The sequence below is a fragment of the Leptonychotes weddellii genome, chromosome 12 (genome assembly GCF_054177405.1).
Source record: "Leptonychotes weddellii isolate Sample4059 chromosome 12, ASM5417740v2, whole genome shotgun sequence".
Classification (NCBI taxonomy): Eukaryota; Metazoa; Chordata; class Mammalia; order Carnivora; family Phocidae; genus Leptonychotes; species Leptonychotes weddellii.
In genome coordinates this window covers 82,506,078-82,530,486 of record NC_138380.1, presented here as the reverse complement: position 1 = coordinate 82,530,486, position 24,409 = coordinate 82,506,078, and the positions used below count along the sequence as shown (strand labels likewise).

The window sequence follows — 24,409 nt, the reverse complement described above, 5'->3', positions numbered from 1 at the left end:
ATCGAGCTCCCTGCTCGGCGGGGAGTCTGCTTCTCCCTCTGACCCTCCTCCCTCTCATGCTCTCTGTCCCTCATTCTCTCTCTCTCAAATAAATGGATGAAATCTTTAAAGAAAAAAAAAAAGAAAATAAGGCAAAAATAAGGACACTATTTTTAGAATGAACATTACAGACAAAATATTGGTATTCTGAATACATATTGAATATGTAATATGGGAAAAACAATAGAAAGTGTGAGCAAAACAAAAAAATAGACTTTTCACAGAAGATAAAAAAGAAAGGGCAAATAAATGTATCAAAAGATGCTTAACCTCATTTATACTCAGGGAAATGCAATTAGAAAACAATGAGATACAATTTTACTCTCCTTAGATTGGAAATAATTAATAAATTTGATTACACCAAGTAATGGAGAGCACATGGTCGATGGACAATCTTAAATAAGCTTTGGAAGAATATAAATTGGTATATCCATTTGAATGACAAATTGGCGTTATCTTTTAAATTTAAACATTCTCATACCCCAAGCAGAATGGAATGTCAAAGAATATAAAACAAAACAAAACAAAACAAAACCCAGTATGCACTAATAGATGGAAGTATGAAATAATAAGACACCTTCAGATAATTCCAAGGAACTGCATGAACTTTCTATGGATGGAGCTCAAGTTGCATGTTTATGCAGGAGAGGAGAAGTAATAAGCAACATTGGCAAAGAGGCAACTCACGGTCCGCCATTTTTTCAGCGTTAAATGTTTGTGCTTTGTCCCGCCTATCAAAAATTTTCAAGCAGTTTTAGTCATAAAACTCCTTGAAATCAAACTTTGGAAATGAAAAAAATCACAATAGCAGAGCTGCTCTAAATGAATTTGGAGGACCTTCGTCCTGGCAGGCACAGTCCCCCACCTTTGCTCTCCTTGGGGGTCCGTGAGGACACAGCATTGTACTCCTCAGCTTGGGCACAGGTTGAAAACAGTCTTGTGGGCAATGGGGTTTTGAATTCTGCGGGACCACAATCTTCATTTACATCACAGAGGCATAGAACGTCAATGGGATTGGATGATGGCAGAAAGCCTAATGAGTGATTTGGAGAACACCTGCTCAATGTGCGGTAATGGGTAGGATTTCTGGAAAGATCTCCGGTTGTAATATCAGAAGTACACAATATTTTTGAAAGAAGCCTCAAAGGTCTCCGCACACAAATATATTTCCTATTATTCAAATTGCTCAAAGTACTCTGGAAGTAAACTACAATTTTCATAAGTAGTTTATTTACATTGTTTTCTGGGCTGTCAGGAAAAATTGCTTATGTCTTTTATTAATCCTAAGCAAAACCTACTCTATACTACTTTCAATCATCAGAAAGTTGGACAGTCAAACGGAAAACAAAAACAAAAATAGAGGGAAGAACAGTCAATTGCCTAAATTTATTCCTGGGTATGAGATGAGGAACTTGACCTCTGTTTCATAGCTGGGCAATCTCTAAAGTGGAAATGAAAATATCTATCTCCTTCCTGCCCTATGTTTTAACCTGAAGTGTTCTATCATCATAATGCAAACATAGAACACCTCTTTTTGAGTATCAGTATTATTATAATATTAAAGTACAATCAGTAATTTAAGTGATAATTTAAATTTCATATGAAAATAAATACAAAGAACACTTTGAGCCTTATAGGAAACTATCATACTGATCTAAAGAGACATCTTGGCATTTTGACCTCTAGGGATTTTTCTTTCCTGGCTTCAGTTTCTCTATCTGTAAAGTGGGGAGAACACCTACTTGTCAGACGTTGAGTATATAGGATGGAGCCTGCATCATAGTAAGTGCTCAATAAATGGTAGCTATGGTATAATACAGACTTTAAGACCTTATAAATGAATAAATTAAATGGAAAACCCTTCCTAATAAGACACCTCCAAAAAGAAAAGTGGAAAGTCATTCGGACATGTGTGTGTCCCTTTAAACCAGATTTCTCAACTTTTTGACACTATTGACATTTGGGGCTGGATGATTCTAGGTTGTGAGGAAACTGTCCTATCCACTGCAGGATGCTCAGCAGTATCCCTGACCTCTACCCAGTAGGTGCTAGAGCTCCCCACGTACCTGAGTTGTGACAAACAAAAATGTCTCTAGACATTGCAGATATTGCCAAGTGGCCACTGGGGGACAAGGCATCTTAGATAAGATAGGAAAAGCACCAACCGCAAAAGGAAAACATAGCAAACTGGGCTTTATCAAAATCTAAAATTTTTGCTCTGAAAAACTTTTGTTTAGAAATAAAAATAAAAAATAAGGCAGACTTTAACCAACTGAGCCACCCAGGCGCCCCTGCCTTCGGCTCAGGTCATGGTCCCAAGGGTCCTGGGATCGAGCCCCACATCAGGCTCCCTGCACAGGGGGGAGTCTGCTTCTCCCTCTTCCCCTCCCTGCTTGTGCGCTCCACTCTCTGTCTCTATATCTCTCTCTCAAATAAATAAATAAAATCTTTAAGAAAAAGAAATAAAAATGCAAGCTAGAAATTGATTAAAAAATCCTCTCTCTCTATGTATGTGTATATATATATATATATATATATGTACATATATAGAGATATAGATATAGATATCCATTAAGGGCTAGCATTTAAAACTCCAGCAAAACAATTATTTTTTAAAAAATGAATTTTGGGGCACCTGGGTGGTGCAGTCAGTTAAGCATCCAACTCTTGGTTTTGGCTCAGGTCGAGATCTCAGAGTTGTGGGATGGAGCCCCACACAGGGCTCTGCACTCAGTGTGGAGTTTGCTTAAGTTTCTCTCTCCCTCACCCTTCCCTCCCTCTCTCTAATATAAATGAGTAAGTCTTAAAAATAAATAAATAAATAAATTTAAAAAATGAATTTTAAAAGCCAGGCAAAAGACTTGAACAAATACTTTAAAAAGGCAGATATATTGGGGCGCCTGGGTGGCTCGTCGTTAGGCGTTTGCCTTCGGCTCAGGTCATGATCCCAGGGTCCTGGGATCGAGCCCCGCATCAGGCTCCCTGCTCCACAGGAAGCCTGCTTCTCCCTCTCCCACTCCCCTTGCTTGTGTTCCCTCTCTCACTGTGTCTCTCTCTGCAAATAAATAAAATCTTTAAAAATTTTTTTAAATAAATAAATAAATAAATAAAAAGGCAGATATTACAAATGGTCAATAAGGGGGCACCTGGGTGGTTCAGCTGGTTAAGCGACTGCCTTTGGCTCAGGTCATGATCCCGGAGTCCCTGGATGAAGTCCCGCATCGGGCTCCCCGCTCAGCGGGGAGTCTGCTTCTCCCTCTGACCCTCTCTCCTCTCATGTTCTCTATCACTCTCTCTCTCTCAAATAAATAAATAAAATCTTTTAAAAAAATGGTCAATAAGTATACGAAAAGATGCCCAACATAATTATTCTTCAGGGAAATGCAACATTAAACCACAATGAGGGGCGCCTGGGTGGCTCAGTCAGTTAAGCACCAGACTCTTGATTTCGGCTCAGGTCATGATCTCAGGGTTGTGGCATCAAGCCTTGAGGCTCAGCGCTCAGCAGGGAGTTGGCTTGAGATTCTCTCTCTCTCCCTCTGCCCTTCCCCCCACTCATGCACATACGCACTCTCTCTCTCTCTCTCAAATAAATAAATAAATAAATAGATCTTTAAAAAAATAACCACAATGAAACACCACTCCACACCTATTAGAATGGCTGAAGGTAGACCCAACCAGACCAAGTGCTGGTTAGGATATAGAGCAGCTAGATGCTCATACACTGCTGTCCAATATGTAAAATGGGTCAACCATTTGGAAAGCTGTCAGTTTCTTACCAAGTGAGACATACATCTACCCTATGACTTAGCAATTCCACTCCCCGGTATTTACCCAAAAGAAATGAAAGCATATGTCTCTACAAAGACTTGTACAAGAATGTTCATAGCAGTTTATTCACAGAAGCTCAGAACTTCAAACTACCCAAGTATTTAAGAGATGAATGGATGAACAAGGCTTATCTGCCAATGGTATACTCCTCAAAGTTTATCTCCCAATGGAATACTCCTCAAGGGAAAAAGGATGGGGGAACGCGGAGGAGAGGAGACGAAAGGAAAGAACGAAAAATATTCATCTCGTAGACATTATGCTGAGGGAAAGAAGCAAGTCATAAAAGGGAACACACAGTGTGATTCTATCTATATGAAGCTCTAGAACAAGAAAAACATAAACTATAATGACAAAATTAAAATAACAAATGCCTCTGAGGCACTAAGGAGCTTTCGGGTCCCTGGGCATGTTCTATGTCATAGGGGGTGGGGGGTTGGTAACACAGGCACACACATGTGTCAGAACTGATTGAAATGCACATCTGTGTGTTTTCTTATAAAAAATGAGGGGTGAGAAGGTAATCAGGCTATACAATCAGAATTAATAACTCCTATAGAAATATCAATGCAGGAACCTGGACAACATTAAGTAGACATATATTCAAGCCATTTCAGTGGATTTTGAGAAAACATTTTATCCAAAAAATAAAGGACAGGGAGCCTCCAGGCATGAAAAACAAGCAATTGGCAAATGGGGGAAAAAAACAAATAAACTGGAAGGCCAGAGAAAAGAATGCAGAAAATAGCAAATACAAGATATCATAAAAGAACAGAGAAAATGAAAGAAAAGCTTTACTCAGAGATATAATAAAGACATTTTTCCTGAGTTGAAGAAAGTCACAAGTCTTTATATACAAAGGTCTTCTAGGAGCAAGGCAGGATTATTTCTTAAGGGCCCATCTCCTGACATATCCTGACAAATTTCTGAATTCCAAGGATAAAGATAAAATCATGAATATGTATAGAAAAAAATGCTAGAACTATGGGTTGCCAGAATTGGATTTTAGAAACCAATATAAAAAAATCTTTAAATGGTTGCCAAATTTTATTTGCACAAGTAAAATACTTAAAATATCATCCTCTACAGTCACTATCACCTAATATCATGAAAAAAAATAGGAAGAATATGCCAAAGTTACAGGCAGGCCATTCTTCAAAAATGACAGTATATACATATATTCACACGAATATATACATTGTCTTTATCTCCTCAATTCTTTACAGGTAAGTTAAAATATTTTCTCACAAAGATCTCCAAACTAACACTAAGGAATGCAGTAAGATTTCTAGAAATATTTAGCAAAATGAACTACTTTCCTGGAATGCTATTCTTATGTAAATCATCTCCTACCATTCTGAATATTTCATCTCGCAGCCTGATAAAAAGACTTCATTATAAAATCAGGGCCTGAATGAGGCAGTCCCCTCTGATCCTTGTCAACATTTTTCAAAATGGAGCCACTGGCTTCCAGAGTGAAGGATGGGACCCCAGAGTGGGGGCCAACTTTCTTTTGGGGTCTGAGAGGACACACCCAACCTGTTCAACTCGTAGTTCCACACAACATAAGGTGAGGTCTGACATAGGTAAGCAGCAAAGGAAAGCCTTGAAAGCAACATGTAATACTTATTCTTTGCTTCATTCATAAATACAAATGGACAATTAACTATTGTCAGATACTTGAGGAAAACCATAGCAAAAAATAAACCAAAAAAATCCAAATGAAGAGCAATATCCATTATTGCTGGAGGAAACGGAAATAATACAAGGAAGAGCAGGGAATCTTAAAATACTTTTAATTGGTTTTATGAAGGAGACTTGACAAATTATTTCATTCATAAAACAAGAACAGGTTGCAGTGATAAAAGGAGGAGGGTTTATGAAAATTCATACTGTAATTCTTGACATCTGAAAGCCTGATAGAATACTAAATGGAAAAGTCAAGGAAACTTTCCAGAATCTAGAAAAAAATGACAAATAAGCAGAAAATGTGAAGGATTTCAGCACACTCAATCCAGGAGGACTCACATCTGTCTACTAGTGGTTCCAGAAAGAGGTAGCAAAGCAAAGAGATGTGAGCAATTTATCAAAGTTATAAAAGAATGAAATTGCCCAAAGATTAAACAAACCAACAAAAAGAATATGTCTTCATTTCGGAAGATTCTATCTGGTGTTGAGCAGAAAGAATGGGGGAGAAAATCTGAACACATTGTAAAATTTCAAGAACATTAGGATTCTAAAGAAAATTCTAAAAACTCCCAAAGAGATTATATTTACCTTCAAACAAAGAAAGACCAAATTGGTTTTGGACATTTCTTAAGCAGTGCTGTATGTCCAAAACAGTAGAGCAATGCCTTCATAAGTTCTGAGTGAAAATTATTTTGAGTCTAAATTCTAACTATCCATCAAGAGTAATGACAAAATAAAGTCATTTTCAGACATGCAGGGACTCCCAAAATTTACCATCTACAGATTTGTTCTTAAAGAATTACTTGAAAAGGGATGCATGGGTGGCTCAGTCGGTTAAGTGTCTGCCTTCAGCTCACGTCATAATCCCAGGGTCCTGGGATCGAGTCCCGCATCAGGCTCCCTGCTCAGCGGGGAGTGTTTCTCCCTCTCTCTCTGCTGTGCTCTCTCTATCTCTGTCAAATAAATAAATAAAATCTTTCAAAAAAAAAAAGAATTACTTGAAAATGTACTCCAAGAATAAAAACAACAAACAATGGAATTCAAGAGTGAGAAAAATATGAGATTTAAGAAACCCTGGACCAAATGAGGCAGCAAAATGAAAGGAAATTCTAGAAGCTAGCCATGTAGTGGATCTAGAAAGCCTGGCTGCAACAGACCCTGGAGCCACGGAACTCTGAAAGACGTGTTTCCAAAAACAAATGAATTCTAAGTAATGAATTTCTTGGTGGAGGAAGTCAATCTTCTTCATTAAAAGGCAAAAGCGTGTTAAAATATTCAAGAGTAAAAATATCCTGCTCCATTTCCCTCCCCACTTCCAACTTTCTATTTCTACTTTCAGTGACACTGCTTTGAAGACATAAGATTGTATGTCTTAACATATACATTTTTTTGGTGTTTTATTTATTTTTTAAAGATTTTATTTATTTATTAGAGAGAGTGCGTGCACACAAGCAGGGGGAGTGGCAGAGGGAGAGGGAGAAGCAGACTCCCTGCTGAGCAGGGAGCCCGATGTGGGGCTGGATCCCAGGACCCTGGCATCATACCCTGAGCGGAAGGCAGATGCTTAACTGATTGAGCCACCCAGGCGCCCCTTTTTTGTTGTTTTAGAACAAAAAACACTTTATTTTGTTTTATAGTGACTATTTCAAATACAGGAATTTTTTTCCCATTTTTAGATTCAATTTATGAATAAATAAAAAAAATTTAATTATACAGCTCACAATCCCCTATATGATTCCACTGGAGCAAGATATGAATCAGAACTCGGAATTTTAGAGATTTTACAAGCATAATACTATGCTTGGAATATATATTAAGTCACAGTCCAGCACATTCTGGAACATCGCACTAATTAACATTTCTACAGAAAAAAATATGTAAATGATCTGAATGATCTGAACATACCACTTCAGGTGAGGTTTTGTGACCACAGAAGTTCAGGTCATTGCCTCAAGCATGGTTACTCCTGCCAAATGAGACAGAAATTGAACGAGCAATCAGAACCATTGCATATTTCCTACTGCAGGAGAAAGTAATGGGAGAAAGAAAGGAAAATACCGGTGAGCCATGGAGACAGAGACATAGCTCTGATAGCATTATTTGAACCTCAGAGTGCACCTCTGTCTGAAGACAATCCTATCCCTGGATTCATCAATTAGGTGAGCCCAGGAATTACCCTCTCTTGTGTAACAGCTTGATTTGGGTTTCTGCCATTTGCAACTGAAAGAGGTCAGATCTATGCCCAGTGTAACCACACCAGAGTGGACCGGGGGTATGTGGCAGATGAGGTCCCTGGACTATAAGAAGACAGAGACCTTACTCCTCAAACCCCAATTCCTAAGACTGTGCTCAGCTCATAGTAGGGACTCAATAAATATTTGTTCATTGGATGAATTAAGGCAAATATCATTACATTTTAATTATGTGTAGATTTTTTTTTCAATAAACCATAAGCTCCTGGAAGGCAAAAAACATGTGTTTTTACTTTTGTCTTCAGCATTCAACAAAATGCCTACCATGTGACAAAGCTGAACAAATAACTGTTGATTAATTAGTGAGTGAATAAATGAATGAATGAAGCAAATGAATGAATGAATAAACAAATGAATAAGCAAATTAATCTGTTTCCTAAAACCAACTTCAACCCCCGAATTAAATATCTTTCTACTTTATGTCATGAGAAAAGAGATATAGATATAATTAGAGCTATAGGTATGATTAATAGTCTTCATGATTTTTTTTTTAACAAAAGGAGAAAACAGATTTGAAGAACAAGAAATTAGTAGGCATCCAAATATTTTTAAAATTCTGCTTGTCGGGCGCCTGGGTGGCTCAGTTGGTTAAGCAACTGCCTTCGGCTCAGGTCATGATCCTGGAGTCCCGGGATCGAGTCCCGCATCGGGCTCCCTGCTCAGCGGGGAGTCTGCTTCTCCCTCTGACCCTCCCCCCTCCCATGCTCTCTCTCTCTCTCATTCTCTCTCTCAAATAAATAAAATCTTTAACAAAAAAAAAAATTCTGCTTGTCAACGAAACAGAACATTCTGACAACGTTACTAATACAATTATTTAAATTCAGTGGTTTTTTTTTTAATATCCGTAAGTAAAAAAAAAAGCTAGGGTGGGGGGATGGGTTAGCCTGGTGATGGATATTAAAGAGGGCACGTTCTGCATGGAGCACTGGGTGTTATATGCAAACAATGAATCATGGAACACTACATCAAAAACTAATGATGTAATGTATGGTGACTAACATAATAAAATAAAATTTTTAAAAAATTAAAAAAAAAAAAAAAGCTAAATATTCTCAGTGGTCACCTGAATGGGAACCACAAGGAGGAAGACAATTATTTATCCCCATATGTCATACTTCTGCCAAAAGGCTCTTGAACCCCACTAATAGAAACAAAAAAGGGTCAACAGCACTAGAAAGAAGGAAGCAATAGGTTTATGGAAATAATTCAGCTTCTGCCAAAAGGAAACTAAGAATGAGGGAGGACCCACCATTTATTAAACCAGGGATATATTTTTATTGCCTTCTGTGAAAAAGAGCTCTCCAGCCTGTGTGAGATGGCATTCCACATGATCCTCAAAGTTCAGAGGAAGCCCAGCAAACAAAACACAAAAACAGAAGGTTGCAGTTTTCTTTCCAGAACTGAGCCATACTGACAATTAGAGGGTTGCAAAAGAATAAAAAATAAAATGACAGGGTATGAAAAGTCTACAGTTCAGCTTCCTCTGAATCCATGAGATTCCACACACAATATTTAATGGGATTCATTAGATGGATTAAGACTTGCCCTATACAAGTACTCAATAACGTTGTCTTCATATTACCCTTCATATCAAGGCGCAGAAGGATTTTTTTTTTTAACATTAAAAGTTGTCTTAGTATTAAGACAACACCTAAAATCTTAGAATTTCTGGAAAACGAATTTTATCCATTTATTTTACAGTACCTTCATTTTTATACGCAAAGCGTCTACTGTCGTGAAAACATACTTTTCCAATTAGCTGAAAGACAACTCCATGCCACCTGCCATTTCCACAGGCTCATCTGAAATAATCTCCTGTGGGGAAATGTTCATCTAAAGCAGCTTTGCAGAACTGCCAGCATCGGGTTCTGCTTCTCTGAAAGTTCTGCCGGTAAACACTGGCTTTTAAATAACCTCTTAAAGACACTCCCAACAGATTTACAGTTAACGGCCCCATAATGAGTCGCTTCTTCTGGCAAGAAAAGATATTTCCACAACATCCATATTTGATTTTCTGGAAAATCTATAGTAGCCTAAGCTTCACGCATGAGCCAGTATAAGCTTATTATAAGCCTATAGTTTTTCTCTTTGCAGCTCAATGTGGACTCTCCCCATTGCTCAGGGGGGAAAAATCCAGGAACAAAGTAACTTGACGAGCTGAGTACATAAATTAAGTGCATAAATTCTTTACAAATAGGGCTCTTGATAGTACATTTAAAGTACAAATACTAGTTCTGCAGCACACCCAAGGAGTTTGTTTTTTAAATGAATGAAACGGTGCTGGAGAGATGACATTTCAGAATTACTGCCCCCACTCGCTGACTTGCAGCAGCTAAATGTTCCTACTGTTTTTAGCCAAACACTGTTATTGGAAAGAAAGGACACTGTTTTACATAAATGCTGCCTTCTTCAAACGAGGGAGCACTGAGAAATAGCATTATCACGGCTAACTCTGTTGATTATATTATCTCCAGGGTCTAGAACTCTATAGACCAAGACATTCTGAAGAGTTGTCCCATTTTAGAGACGCAAACATCTAATATAAAGAAAACTGGAAAGCTGCCGACAAGTCCTGTTCCCAGACCCATGAGCGCTGACCTAGGTCCCCCTTAAACACGAGTCTTTTGTGCCCTCAAAGAGTACATTCAACTGAAATTTTTGTCCCACCTTCTTCATAAGGAAGCTATGAGTTTCACTGACCTAATGCCCTGAACACATTTTGGGCTTTCCAGATAGAAAGATCTATCAAAATACAAGTGTAAAGTAATACACAAAGATCTATAGCATCTTTCCCCATGAAAGCCACACCCCCTTTATCTTATCCTTTTAAATGAGATATAAAAATAGCAAATAAAAATTCCACAGCGGCCCATCTATATGCAGTTTGTATTCAGAATCTAAGCTCTAATAGTCGAGTGTATAAACAACATGTTCTCGATGTAGGTGTTCAGCAAAATAAACCACAATATCACTCATGGATACAGAACTAACCAGAGGTGAGACCAGGCAATGAATTAAGGAATAACTCTGGCAAAAAAAAAAAGAATTCTAACCTTTGAGAGAAACAGCAGATCAGGGCAGAAAGGGGATTGCATTCATTTCACTAAAGGGAACATGACAATGCTTTCTCCCAGGTAAACTCACAGGTTATGGTTTTGTGGAAATGTTCCTATTGGTAGGCAGTCTGAAAAATCAACAAAATACCTAAAGAAGAGCATTCATTTGCCACTTCCTCTTGGATCATTATAAGAACATTCTCTCAGCGTCTTGACAGTAAACAACAAACAGGGTAACACAACCCCAGAGAGTTCATGCCTAGAAGAAAACCCCAACATTTGATTTAAATGATGGCACTGCAAAGAAAACTCAGCTGAAGTGACACGGTTTTTACAGGACTTGGCAGACTGCACACTGAGCCACTGAGTTCTAACTCCGACGTGGCCACAGATCTCCCAGGGAACTCTATGGAAAACGACAACAACAACAAAAAACCCTAAAGCCCACATGTCAGTCCTCGGACCTCATCTCCAAATGAAGGAAAAGTAATTTGGAAGGTGTGGCCGGTAGATTAGTTTTGGGTTTGGGTTTGTTCTTAACAAATCTGGGCTCTGCTATTAATAACCGGAATGAGGAATTTGGAAATGTGACCAGGTTTAACCAGTGTATGAATGCCCCTGACCCCCACACTTGTAAAGTGTACTTCTCACCCCTTATCGTGTCCCCCGACACCACAGAAATGCTGGTACAGGGTTCCCGTCCTCCGGGGATTATTCTTCAGTTGGAAAATGTGCTACTGTGCCTCTATCATTAAATATTGTCCTGAGTCCCCCCCCCCCGCCCCCCGGGGATTGAATAAATACTAATTTGGGTGAGGATCGCTCCTTTCTGTAATGCTTCTTTTACCACACGATGCCAAGATGTGATGAAGAGCTCCAATTATTTCTGAATGTAAACATAAACTTGCAGAGATCTGATGGATCATTTGGAAGAGAAAGCCACTCTTGGCGTTATTATAAATGACTGGCCTTCTACAAGTCTGTGCCAAAACCGAGAACATCTCAAAACTCAAAACCAAACCAGAGAGTTGTCCATTTGCTCCCATTTATACTCAGTCAACATTGGATCATTTTCATTTCGGGGGCAAAACAAACAAAAACAGAAACCCCTACCACCGTCGGTCAAGATCATACGCGGCTATCAACCAGACCTGTGCGCACGTTCCTCCCTTTCCCCAAAAAGCATTTGCAGGAAATCTCCACGCAGACAAAAGCCTCCGTTTGCCTACTGCTTTTGTGTGCTGTGGCGTTAGGGAAAAAAACAACCGCAGACACTCAGACACATGCCACAATGTTCCAGTGGAAATCAAACTCTGAGAAATTTTTTAAATGTTTTCAACACATCAGCATGAAGCATCGACCTAGTTGGAATCACTTAGATCTAAAGCAAATGCACTGATTGTTTTCACAGCAGGCTTTTCTTCTTGGAGCTGAAACAGGCACAGTGGCGCGGGGGGCGCGGAAAGGTTTTCAGCCCCCTGCCTTGGTCGGCTATAGCCTGGGACTCGATCAATACCAGGGTGAGCCGCAGAGGAAGCTCAGGGAAGATTATGAAGATGAGGTGAGTGGCAGAATTACCTTACAGGATTTGTTCTTTCTCTCACCTTGAATCTCACCTGCCTCGGACAGAGATGGAACACCATCAGGGTGCAGACCAAGAAGGAACGGTGGGCAGGGGTTGGGGGTGAAGGGCATTAGGCATCATGGATGGCGAGAGCCTGGCCATTGTGTTTCTTTACAGGTTATAACCATCAGGAAAAGGCGAGTCCTACAGCAGCTCCGGGGTGGGCGGCACTGGTAGACGGGAAGACAAAAGCCAGCCTCTCTTGCAGGGCCTGACATGCTGCAGGTGCACAGTAATTGGCAGACAGGATTTTCAGTCTCTTTTCATTACTGTTAATACAATTACTCCTCCTATAGCCCAGACAGGGACCATTCATGTAAATAGCATACATAGAGTGCCTACTCTCCAGTCAAAACCGTGGGATGGGAGATGGTCAGGATCAAATGTGCTTTAGGCGCCCCTGACCAGTCACCTAATTACTGAGGACCTCCTCTGTACGGGGCGCTGCTAGTCCACAGTCTTTGTCCCCTAAGCCAGAGGTCCAAGGATGCCTAAGCGATCGGTCAGTTCATACAATGGGTTTGTCCTGTAGCTTAACAGGGGCACTGAGGTTAATACAGCCAGTTCTTATTCCCTATGTCCTGTATGCAAGACAGCCTTTAGGAAAATCTCCTGTGGCTTCCCGATGTGCCTGAACTCTCCTATCAATTGCACAGAGTTGATAACGTGTCTAATAATCATATGAACAACAATATGTCCAAGCTGTAAGTGGTTAGACAATCCAATAGTCCAGCCTTGAAGCTTGGGATTTCTTTGAATTTCTCTAGAGTTTCGACAGTGTCTGAGAAATTCAAGGCTATTATTTGCTATTGTTTACTTGAGCCACTGGATGAACACAGAGAAAAGATGTTCCAGGGTTAATTATTTTCACCAAGACATCTGAATGATTCCTGTCTGGGTCATCTTGTTCTGCTCTTTAAAAAAGATTTTTATCTATCTATATAGGTATATCTATACCTATGTATCAATAGATAGATAGATAGATAGATAGATATCTCATTTTAAAGGTGATGCTTATTCATTGAAAAATGAATAAACATGATTCCCCATACCTAGAAATTACCATAGCCAAAAAAGTGTACTTGTTTATTTATGGTCTTTTCTCCTACACCCATATATTTTCATTTTTACGTAATTAGTATCTTACTACATAAACTAACTTTTTTTACTTAACATTACATATTATAATGGTCATTCAACTTCTTTAAAGCCATAATTTTAATGTCACATGATCTATGGATTTACCTTAATATATTTAACCGCTCCCCTCTTTTAAGACACCAGATTGTTCCTTTTTGTGTGCGAGTGCTAATGTAAGTGACAAAAGGGACAGAGCTTGTTCACCCAAATCTCTGATTATTTTCTAAGTGACCAGAATAACCAGGTCAAAGGCCCAAACAAGCCAATGTTTTGTTTGTAGTTTATTTCGGAAGTATCCCTTTTATCGCTGAAATTTTAGAATTTAGAAAAAGAAAAAACAGAACTTTTTTTCAAAATATCCCACTAGTAAGATATTAACATCTTATTATAATCTTGATGTTTTATGTTTTCATATTATTTATAAAATTGAAGCATTTAGTACATAATGTTTTATAACTTGCTTTTTCAATTAGCAAATTCTTTCCATGTCCTTAAATCTCAAATTCAAAAACAAAAGATAAATAAAATGCGCTCGTTTTCCACCAGTGCCCTGCCATAAATAATGGGAAAGACTGAATATAATTAATAGCAACTCAGCAAATTTTAAAACATTATCTCTGTATTGTCACTTAACATTAATACCTGGTCCTTAATGAAATCCTCACATTTCTATGCTAAGGATGTTTTGGCAGGAATGGGAGAGAAAGGAAAAGAGGGAAGAGCATGGCAGGGAAGGAGGAGATAACTATCAGGAAATAGTCAGAAATTCTCCCTGAAGAGAAAAATAAACTTAGTCCTTTGAAGAAACTGATCAAATCAATAAATTACCAAAACAGCACGTTGGTAATCAGCTTACTGCCGCAAAATGTTATTTTTCTCCCTAATACTTGTAAATCATTGACCTCTAGGCAAAACTAGTACTATATTAAGAAACTGCTTTCAAAACTCCTGGATTTTGCTTAAAGAAGAACAGAATCATAGCAGTCACCTTGTATTTTTCTAGGATTCATTATCGACAAAAGAAAATACAAAAGTTATGGAAGTATTTCTTGCTCTTTTGCTACTAAGAATAGTTTCGAGGGTAAATTGTTCCCAGGCAAAGGTAAGATTAAATAAGTTATTCAATATCATTCTAATTGTTAGTATTCCTAGGTCTTCTTGGATAAAATGTCAAAGAGTAACATTTGATGTAACTCTGCTGTTTTTTAAAGATTTTTTTTTTTATTTATTCATGAGAGACAGAGAGAGAGACAGAGGCAGAGGGAGAAGCAGGCTCCCCGCGGAGCAGGGAGCCCAATGCGGGACTCGATCCCAGGACCCTGGGATCATGACCTGAGCCGAAGGCAGACGCTTAACCGACTGAGCCACCCAGGCGTCCCGTAACTCTGCTGTTTTTACCATAGAGTAGTTTTAATCCTCATTATGGCTCATAATCACAATCACCACCACCATCTCCATCACCATCATCACCACCAGCTCTATCACCATCATCATCATCACATCACCACCACCAACTCCATCATCATTTCTACCATCATCATCATCCCCATCCCTCCCACCCCATCACCAGCCCCATTCTCCACAAGCTGACCATTCAACCTTAAGGATTTAGCTTAAACATGGCCTTCCCCTATATCCCCATCTAAAGTAGGTTTTACACCTTCAATCATAATGCACCATCTTAGCAAAATTTTTTATCTCCTTCCTGGTACTTATCACAGTTTATTTTTTTTTCTGTATTTTTTACTGGTTTTTCATTTCTTCCCTTCTACACTGCAATCTAGGTAAGGACAATGACCACAATTATCTTGGTTATCATTCTATCCCCCCTGCATTATGTAGTGCCTGGCCCAGAGCCCCAGTACTCAATAAAAATCACATGAATTAATTAATCAATCATCATTGACTTGTCCTCAACTCTGATTGTGAACTCTAACCTAATGCAAAAAAAAAAAAAGAAAGAAAGAAAGACACAAGGAAAAGGAAACGAAAAAAAATCAAAATGGGCTGTGATACAAAATGATCTTTCTAGCATATTTTGTCTCAGCATGGGAGATGAGTGATACCAGACCCATAAGTGGTCATTTTTAAACTGTCTGCAAACTCTACAGGCACAATCAAGTGTCAGCATTGCCTAAGGGCAGAGGAGGTGGCCTTGTAAGAGGTATGGGTTGAGAGGGTGAGTGAACTATTCACCCAGAAACATCTGTCTCACCTGCCCAATGTGAAATCTCCATCATTACATTAATATTGAAAGTCAATATACTGTAATGCCATGAAACTCCTTTTAAACTATAAATAACATGTGGTAGTTCACATATTAACACTTAGGTATAAATTCATTTATCAGTCTATTTGAACAAAGAACACAGGACGGGTCATTTTTAACTTGCGAGGAGGTGAGGTATCGGAAGATACAAGGAAAAGGAAAGGTCATGTTGTTGAGAAGGATGGACAGACACTGCACCAGACCTTGTGCATGGGGGCCACGAAGAAGGGGCCACCAATGGACAAGAGTGGGCACAAGATGCCTCCTTTAAGCCCAGCCTTTTCTATAAGTAAAATTTCAGAGTATTTTTATTCCATTTCAACAAATATGTTTGAGTGTACCCACTTATGACTTATGAAGGAGAAACAAAGGTCATAAGCATTCAGTCTCGAGGTCAGGGCTCAAATGTAACAGAGAGAGATTAATATCTAGCTGTCATTTGGGGAGGGCGGTGGGCCTGCCTGTGTGTGTGCGTGCGTGTTGAGAGACAGAGAGGGCGGGAGACATGGAAGGGCCTAAGAGAACATTTAGCAGAAGAATCACAGTGAAGAGGAGTCTGACGCTAGTTGCTGATGTGTAATACGCATTGGTAAAGAATCATACTTGTTTTTACTAACTGTTTAAGTCATCACCAGGAGGGTAAAAGCCTTATAAGTAAATCAGTCTTAAACAATAAGGTGCTCTCAATTTAGAAAAACATAGATACATTGAGGTTTTCCCTTGAGAGTACAAAAGAGAGCTCACTGAGCTTCAAGGAACACAAACAGAAATATCTGCTGGCTCAAGGCCAATCCACTTTGACAGCGTGCTCCCATGTCCACCAGCACGTGGAAAAGAGAATGTTCGACCCCACTAGACTTCCCTTAAGTGCCCGCTCACCGGCACGCTGCCCCCTTTCCTTGGCTTTCTGTTCGTAAAGCTGAATTACAAGAAGACCTAAGATGAGGCTCAGTTATTTCTCTAGGCTTCGAGAGACTCCCTTTTAAAATTTTGTGATGTTGAACGTAAGAGGAAAAGTTAGAATATCTACTTCAGGAAAACACAGCCATTGCTTTTCAGTTCTGGTTGCACGAGGCAGGAGAAGGAAACATATTTGTTCTATGTCACTGTCCATCGGAACATCTCACATAACCAGACCCACTCTTGAATCAATCCCTCTTTTCAAAAGGTAGGTATAATATAAAAGCGCCCCCTGATAAAACAACAGTATCAATGTGGCCGTGAGAAATAGTAATGGCATAGTGCAGCTAATACGAATGCTATTAAGCACCGAATTGTCATTATACTCAGCACCTACGCTTGTAACTGGATGTGTCTACCAAATCGGGGGTCAAGGTCAGGGGGAGGGAGGTAGGCATGAAAAGGTCATCCAGTGAATGTTACCTCTTCATAGACCAGGATGGCTAGCAAGGGCTTATTTTAGGTGGGAAAAAGCCTGTGGTTCCCAAAACAACTGTAACTTAACCAGTTCCATATATAGTATATTATGACATGAAAGTTGACACCACATACAGAAATACTAAATACTACATAAGCTCCAGGGGTACAAGTTATAGTTGCTAGGGGAGCTGTAAGTTCAGAATGGCAATAAAAAAGGAGTAAGAACCACTTGAACAGCCTTGGATCATGTCTTTTATGGAAACCCTATGCATTCATACGCTTGACACAGCTTTATTGAGTGCCTACTATGTGTAAAGCATTGTGTTAGAGGCTGTGGGAAAATATGGCCCCTGCCTCAAATAGCTTATAAGGAAATATATCCACTGGGACCATACAGTTCTACAAAGAACGGGGAATTCCTTCCTCTGGTTAGACAGCAGAAACGTGCCACAATATTCTTCAAATGTCATGTGGAGAAGTCTGTAAAGTGGAAATGTTATTAGAATCAACCGCCAAATGCCCACTACTTCAACTCTAGCTAAGTCTCCTATAGCTAACCCTCTAATGCCCATTACTGGGCTTTCCACTGTTGGGTCTTTAAGCTTAATGGTCTACCCGTCTTCCCTTGCTCCCTTCTAACTCACCCTTAAGCAACTAACACAATTAACATCAAAACATGTCTGCTGCCCAAATTTTTCTCGCATCCCCCTTGCATTAAAAGTACTCTACAGAGCATGTCAATGTTTATTATACATGTTCAAATCTTCTAATGTATGTCTATGTATTCCAGGAAAGCTCAATAAATATCAAAATGTACCTATGTCTAGATATAGGTATGCTTTTTAAGGATGAGACATATTATATATCATGTAAGCTCCCTCTGTCTTTGGGAGTTGGCTGCAACCCCATCTTCCTGAGTTGTTAAAATTCACTCTAGCACACCTTAATCACTTATGACAGCTCAGGCTAGAATGTACCTGATGAAGAATATGGGAGAAGATTCCTTCCCTGACTCCTAACCTCAGGAAGTTTCAGGGTCTAGGCAATGTCACAGGTAATTTATTAACTGGGATGAGGAGTAGAGCAATACATAACTACATACATTGCTCACGTGATTGTTTGGGGGTGGGGGCGGGGAGCTGGCAGGGGTGAAGAGGGAGAGGGAGGAGGGAAAGAGAAAAGACGTCATCATTATAAAAATGGGCAGAGGGGGCACCTGGGTTGCTCAGTCGTTAAGCCTCTGCCTTCGGCTCAGGTCATGATCCCAGGGTCTGGGATCGAGCCCCACATTGGGCTCCCTGCTCGGCAGGAAGCCTGCTTCTCCCTCTCCCACCCCACCTGCTTGTGTTCCCTCTCTCGCTGTGTCTCTCTCTGTGAAATAAATAAATAAAATCTTCAAAAAAAAATGGACAGAGAAAATAGGTTATAAAGGTAATTTTGCAAAGAACAATCTTTGTTTTGCACATTTTTCTAAACCAAGAAGATATTAAACTTAGGGAGCAATCAGAGGTGGCCTAAAAGCTGTGACATGATGCCTAGAGAATGGGGTCTTTTTCACCCAGGTCTGACCACTGGCCTTGGTCCAATCATTTCATGTCTTTGAGCAAAACAAGGGGCTTGGGTCAGTTGGGCTCAATGACCTCTTTCCTCTACAACTTCTATAACCAAATGAAATGTATACTTCTGTAGAGGAAGACCTTATCATTTCTGCTCACATGCATCCATACCTGTTGTCAGTGCCATGATAACTGGAAACTTGTATCCCCAGGGCCTAAAAACTTGCCTAACTAATATCCCAAAACACTTATTGGATGGCTAAATTGTTTTCACTATACGCAATACATTTGTGGTCAGTGGGTCTAGGTTTAAGGCTGTATATTTAGTTCTGGCACCGAAGGGATACAGAGTGGACAAACCCTGTGAGGTTATCATCAAAGGGGAAATCAAACACATATTTACAGTAATCCCAGTATAAAACAGAAAGTGGAGGCCAAAAGGAGGCACAGCATGCTCTCAGGGTTCGGATGGTTAGGCCAATGGGTAAAGGCTTCCTGAAGGAGCTGTCGTTTCAGAAAAATGGTCAGCGTTTCAATAAACAGAAATTGTGGTGGAAAGTGAAAGATATGGAAGAAAGATGTTTGAGGAAAGGGAACAGTCCAGTTCCTCTAGACTAGAGTTTAGAGCCCGGGAGGGAGCAGTGAATGAACAAAAACAACTGGAAAACAGGGTGGGGCTACCATGATCCCATCACAGTGTCTTTGGCACATCGAATGTTCCAGATGGGGAAGAGTATACTCAGAGCTGTGTCATCAAAAAATGATCCAATAGCTGGCTCAATAGTGGATTTTATACCCCAAAGTTTCCACTGAGGCACCAGGAGCCACCGTGGGGGACAAAGTCAACACAGAGCAGGTGGGGATTCCTCCCCCAACTTCTGCCAGAGCTCCACTACCTTTGCTCTACATTTAGGGCTTTCGTGTAAAATTTATTTGAAAGCAGAAATGTTTGAAGGCCACTGATGTGGAATAGAGAGACTGGAAGGCGGTTGTTAGTTCAGTAGTCCAGGTGAGAAGAACAAAAGTCTGAAAGAGAGGGTGGAAGCAAGAATAGGCAGAGATTTCCAACCCAGGTAGATCCTGTGAGCTCTGTCCATTCATTAAATGTGGGAGGTAAGGGAGAGGGAGGAACCGAGGTGAAGAGAAGGCTGTGATGTCCTCTGCAGAAATGAGCAGGTCAAGAGGTACAAACATAGTCAGACCACTGGAGTTTGAATCCCAACTCTGCCATTTGCTTCTGCTGAGCCGGATATAAATGTAAAGTTAAGAACATTGTCTGGCACACAGTAGGAGTTTAGTAAGTGCTCATCATTAATTCTTGTAGGTGGAATGGTTTTGTTGGAAAGATGGGTTTAGGTTCCAACATGATGCTGGTTAGGGGGAAACCCAGTATCCAGGTTAATACAGTCACAAAGGTGGTCAGGGCTGGAAGTGGATTCAAGAATAGATATGCAGAGAAATGCTAGTCGAAGTTACTGAAGGCGATGGGACTATAGAAGAAAACAGAAGAGAACCCAGGATTCAACCTTGAGGGATGCCTGTTTTTGGAGAGGAGACAAAGTGAGCAGCAAGTCAAATAGGAGTAAGAAAACTAGGAGTATTACGTTAGGGTCAAGGAAGTGAAGTCGCTAAAGAGCTTCAGGAAGTGTGTCAGCAATATCACACACAAAAGGCAAAGGTGGAGGGCCACTTCCATTTCTCCTACAAGTAAAGTTCCAGTAGAGAGGGAACAGACAGGAAGAAGTCAATGGATGACAATCGTTAAAACATGGAAGGCACAGTAGTTTTTCCTGTGCACCAGGCACTGCGCTTCATTCATATGAATAATCCTGTTAAATCCTCCAAGTGACTCTCTGGGGTGGCCTTTTCATCACCCCCACCTCACTGTTTGAGAAATTGAAGCCCAGAGAGGCCTAGTAAGTTGTCCAAGGTGTAAAGGCTAATGGGGCTGGTATTCCAAGGCTTGCATTCCCATATCCCAACCCTCTCTCCTAACCACTTGTCAACATCGTCTTGAGGATGTGGGAGAAACAAATCCTACACAGATACCCCACTGAAAGAGACGAGTTCCAGAGGAGACATTCTTGGAAGTCAGCTTCTTCCATAATATTTTAGTATTTTTGAGTATGAAAAAAAAATCGCTTGGGGCCCAATGTTTCAATTTTCTAATGAAACTGTCCTGGTTTGTATAATTCTAGTAATACCTCAAGACACAGAACAAATTCACAGTCGTGAAATGCCAAGGAATCTCTGGGAAGCAACTCCGTAGTTTCTATGCCTTTTTAAATAGAAATAATTGAGGCACAAAGGTATCAAGATGCTACCCAATGAGCTATAGGGAAGGTAATTCAAAAATTAGGCTTTGGATTCTATGAGTAACATATGTCCTAGTTTGCTCCTTTCCAAGTATTTCCTGTGGGGAATCCCTTTGGAAGGTTCCATAAGGAGATCTGAGGAGACTGGCCTGGGGCAGGGGCTGCTGGAAGTCAGGAAAATACGCTGGGGTCCGAGACGGAAGGTATAAATCTGGCCACAGTAGCCAGAGGCTGTGGTGGGGAGGGGAGCCTGACCAGAGGAGTGATGAGATCAAAATGGCACGTTGTGAGCACTTATCTGGGGGTTGAACTGGGCCAGGAACTGAAGGAACAGGGAGCAGAGTGGAGGCCTGAACTGAGGAGGAGCTGAGCCAGCATGGGAAACAGAAAGAGGGGAGGAAATGGCGCAAAGGGGAAAACAAGACAAGGCCAGCCTGCTTCTCTTGACCTCACCACACTTCCTTATCCAGAGAGCCACAGACCAGCGCCTTGCGCTCAGGCCTGCCCCGAGGCTTTAACCACCCCTGTCATGGGCACTAGAGAGCTCTCCTGTAGGTCAGCCTTCTAGTCCTGCTCTGTCCCCGAGCCTGAGCTTCATAATCAGACCGCCATCTCGTTTCTGTGCCCAAATGCTCCCTTTGCACCCTGGTCCTGGGGACTGCATCTCCTGGCTTAAACTCCCTTCCCTTTGTCCTCTGGGTCGTGTAGAATTCATTCTCCTCTGCATTGCCCCCTCCCCTCCCCTGGAACCCGCCAGCTGCCGGTCCTTCCGCCCCCAGGCCAGCACACACCTACTGGCTGACCCTCCGCTTCTCCCAGCGGGCCTTTCCCTTTTCTGGGTTGTTGCTTCCCTGCCCTCCTCCAGGGGGCGCTCCTGCAACTCGGGGCTCCCATCCTTTTTGGCAGAGATGACATATTTATCCACATCTCAACTAAGAAAGGAAAACTGAGACTAACGAAGAAGAGTTGGCACTAACATAATCGATGGGTTTGCCCTTTTATTAGCCTCAGATACTTTGAATTCCAGGTAAACAAAACGTTTGTTCAGCCCAGTATACTGACACATTATTTTAGCAGAGACAAAAAAGATGCATATTACCAAGGGCAGTAAACGGTACCAAGGAATGAATGGAGTTAAATTTTGCGCCCCCCCAACCCAAGGTGGGGAGGGGGTGCTCAAGCCCCTGAGGGCATTTAGCTTCTCTTGTGTATTATGAGGCCAGATGCTCTGAAACATGAACTCAAGCACCCGATTCAACCTGTTCCATGTAATTCCACGTTGACAGATCAAACCTGAAGGTTTCACAAGCTTTGACCTCTTGTGAGAAAAACAAAGTAAAGGTTTTCTATATGGAAAGACCATGGATTTATATGTGAATACACGTGTGTGTGTGTGTGTGTGTGTAAAATCCTGAAATTCAGATATCCGTGTTTTTCAGTCTCACTTCAGATGTTAGACGGACTTTCCTTTCACTTGTTTTCGGAACTATAAGCCTAAATCCGCAACCCCTGAAAAGTCCCCATTTTGCCTTTAGACATTATTCCTGACATTTTCATGGTTTTTCTTTTTAGATACCATTCATATTTTATAACATTACAGAATTCTAATTTGAAGCTCCAAACTCGTAACTGTTTCTGCAGGATACTCATCCAAACAACACTATTTTAATGATCGGCAAAACTCCTTTTTTTCCCCCTAAGTAGGCCTATATTTCTTTTCCCTCAATTTATATGCAGAATAGCAATAATTTTTTCATTAAAATAAGAATACATAGACACACATATATACATATATTCTCTTCATTATTATGTTTAAAATTCAGCAGAAAACCAAGAAAAAATTAAATGTCAAATGTTCAGATATTGCTATTTGCTCATTCCACAGAAATATAAATTATAAAACAGTTCATTAACATAACTGTACGTGCATTATTTTGAGAAAATTTTATTCAAGAATCAACTAGAGTAGTCTAAATTCATGCTTTTGTTTTCTAAGTACCAAAATAATCTCTTCATTCATTACATTCCTTATACATTAACTTTTTCAATTTCTAAGTACACATGTAGTTGCCAACTTAACAGGACCTTCTGTGGCTTTTTGTATTAAAAGTTTTAAAACATGATTTGAATAATCCATATCCTAGACTGTGGAAAGATGGAAATTATTCACAGTCAATTGATTTGTGTTGCATAAAACACTGCTAAAGTGAGGAGTAATATAAGCTTTCCACCCGGAGTAATATTCTAAGGAACATGTTTAGAGATGGCAAATTGTTAGGACAAATTTGTTTTTACCGCTAAACAAATAGAAGAATATTTTCATGGAACCTCTGAAAATGATGATATCAGATTTATGAGCTGTCCCTTAGTTGTGTTGTTCTGGTCATGTCTTATTTATTTGGTCCACATACAACTTAACAGCCAGTCAATATAAACTTCTGAAACACAAATTCTATGCCCTCATTTCCTCATTCCTCTTTGTCTTTTTTTTAATTAACATAACAGTGTATTATTAATTTCAGAGGTAGAGTTCCGTGATTCATCAGTTGCACAGAACACCCAGTGCTCATCACATCACGTGCCCTCCTTAATGTCCATCACCCAGTTACCCCATCCCCCCATCCACCCCACCCCGAGAAACCCTCAGTTTGTTTCCTATGATTAAGAATCTCTTATGGTGGGGGGCGGAGCAAGATGGCGAAGGAGTAGGAGACTGGATTTCGTCTCCTCTCAAGAATTCAGCTGGATAGGGATCAAACCATTCTGAACACCTACAAACTCAACACGAGAGCGAAGAAAAGAATAGCAACAACTCTCTGAACAGAAAAGCGACCACTTTCTGGAAGGTAGGACGTGCGGAGAAGTGAATCCGAGGCGATATTCGGGAGGATAGACGGCGGGGGAGGGGCCTCCGTCGGCCGTTTCTGGCAAGTGATAGAGCCGCGGAGCACAAAATCGGAACTTTTAGAGTCTGCTCCGCTGAGGGACGTCACTCTGGTAGCTAAGCAGGGGGTAGAACCCTCCGGGACAGTGTGGTCTCAGGACCCACGGAGTCACAGAAAGACCGGGGGTGCCTGAGTGTGGCAGAGCTCCCAGGTAACGGAGCAGGGAAGCCAGCTGCAGAGGCGGAGCCGAGGTGCGGGCTCTCAGCTCGGGGTTGCCATAAACTGTGATCCGCGGCACAGTCGGGCCCCTGCTCCTCCAGCAGGGACCCAACACGCGGCAGATCCGGGGAGACTCACCTTCCTTCCCAGGAGGAGC

The 24,409-nt window shown here is 40.7% G+C and overlaps 1 protein-coding gene across 2 annotated transcripts in view; it reads right to left on the bottom strand.

The window, feature by feature from the left end:
* The window catches only part of POU6F2 (POU class 6 homeobox 2), a 200,585-nt gene that overhangs the window by 159,704 nt on the left and 16,472 nt on the right, over window positions 1–24,409 (bottom strand). Inside the window, exon 2 of one of the 2 annotated variants that reach the window (XM_081800761.1) lies at window positions 7,462–7,522. The exons of the other annotated variant lie outside the window; for it this stretch is intronic. The gene's annotated coding sequence lies outside the window, so the exon portion shown is untranslated. The remainder of the gene's footprint in view (window positions 1–7,461; window positions 7,523–24,409) is intronic. 2 annotated transcript variants of the gene reach the window in all.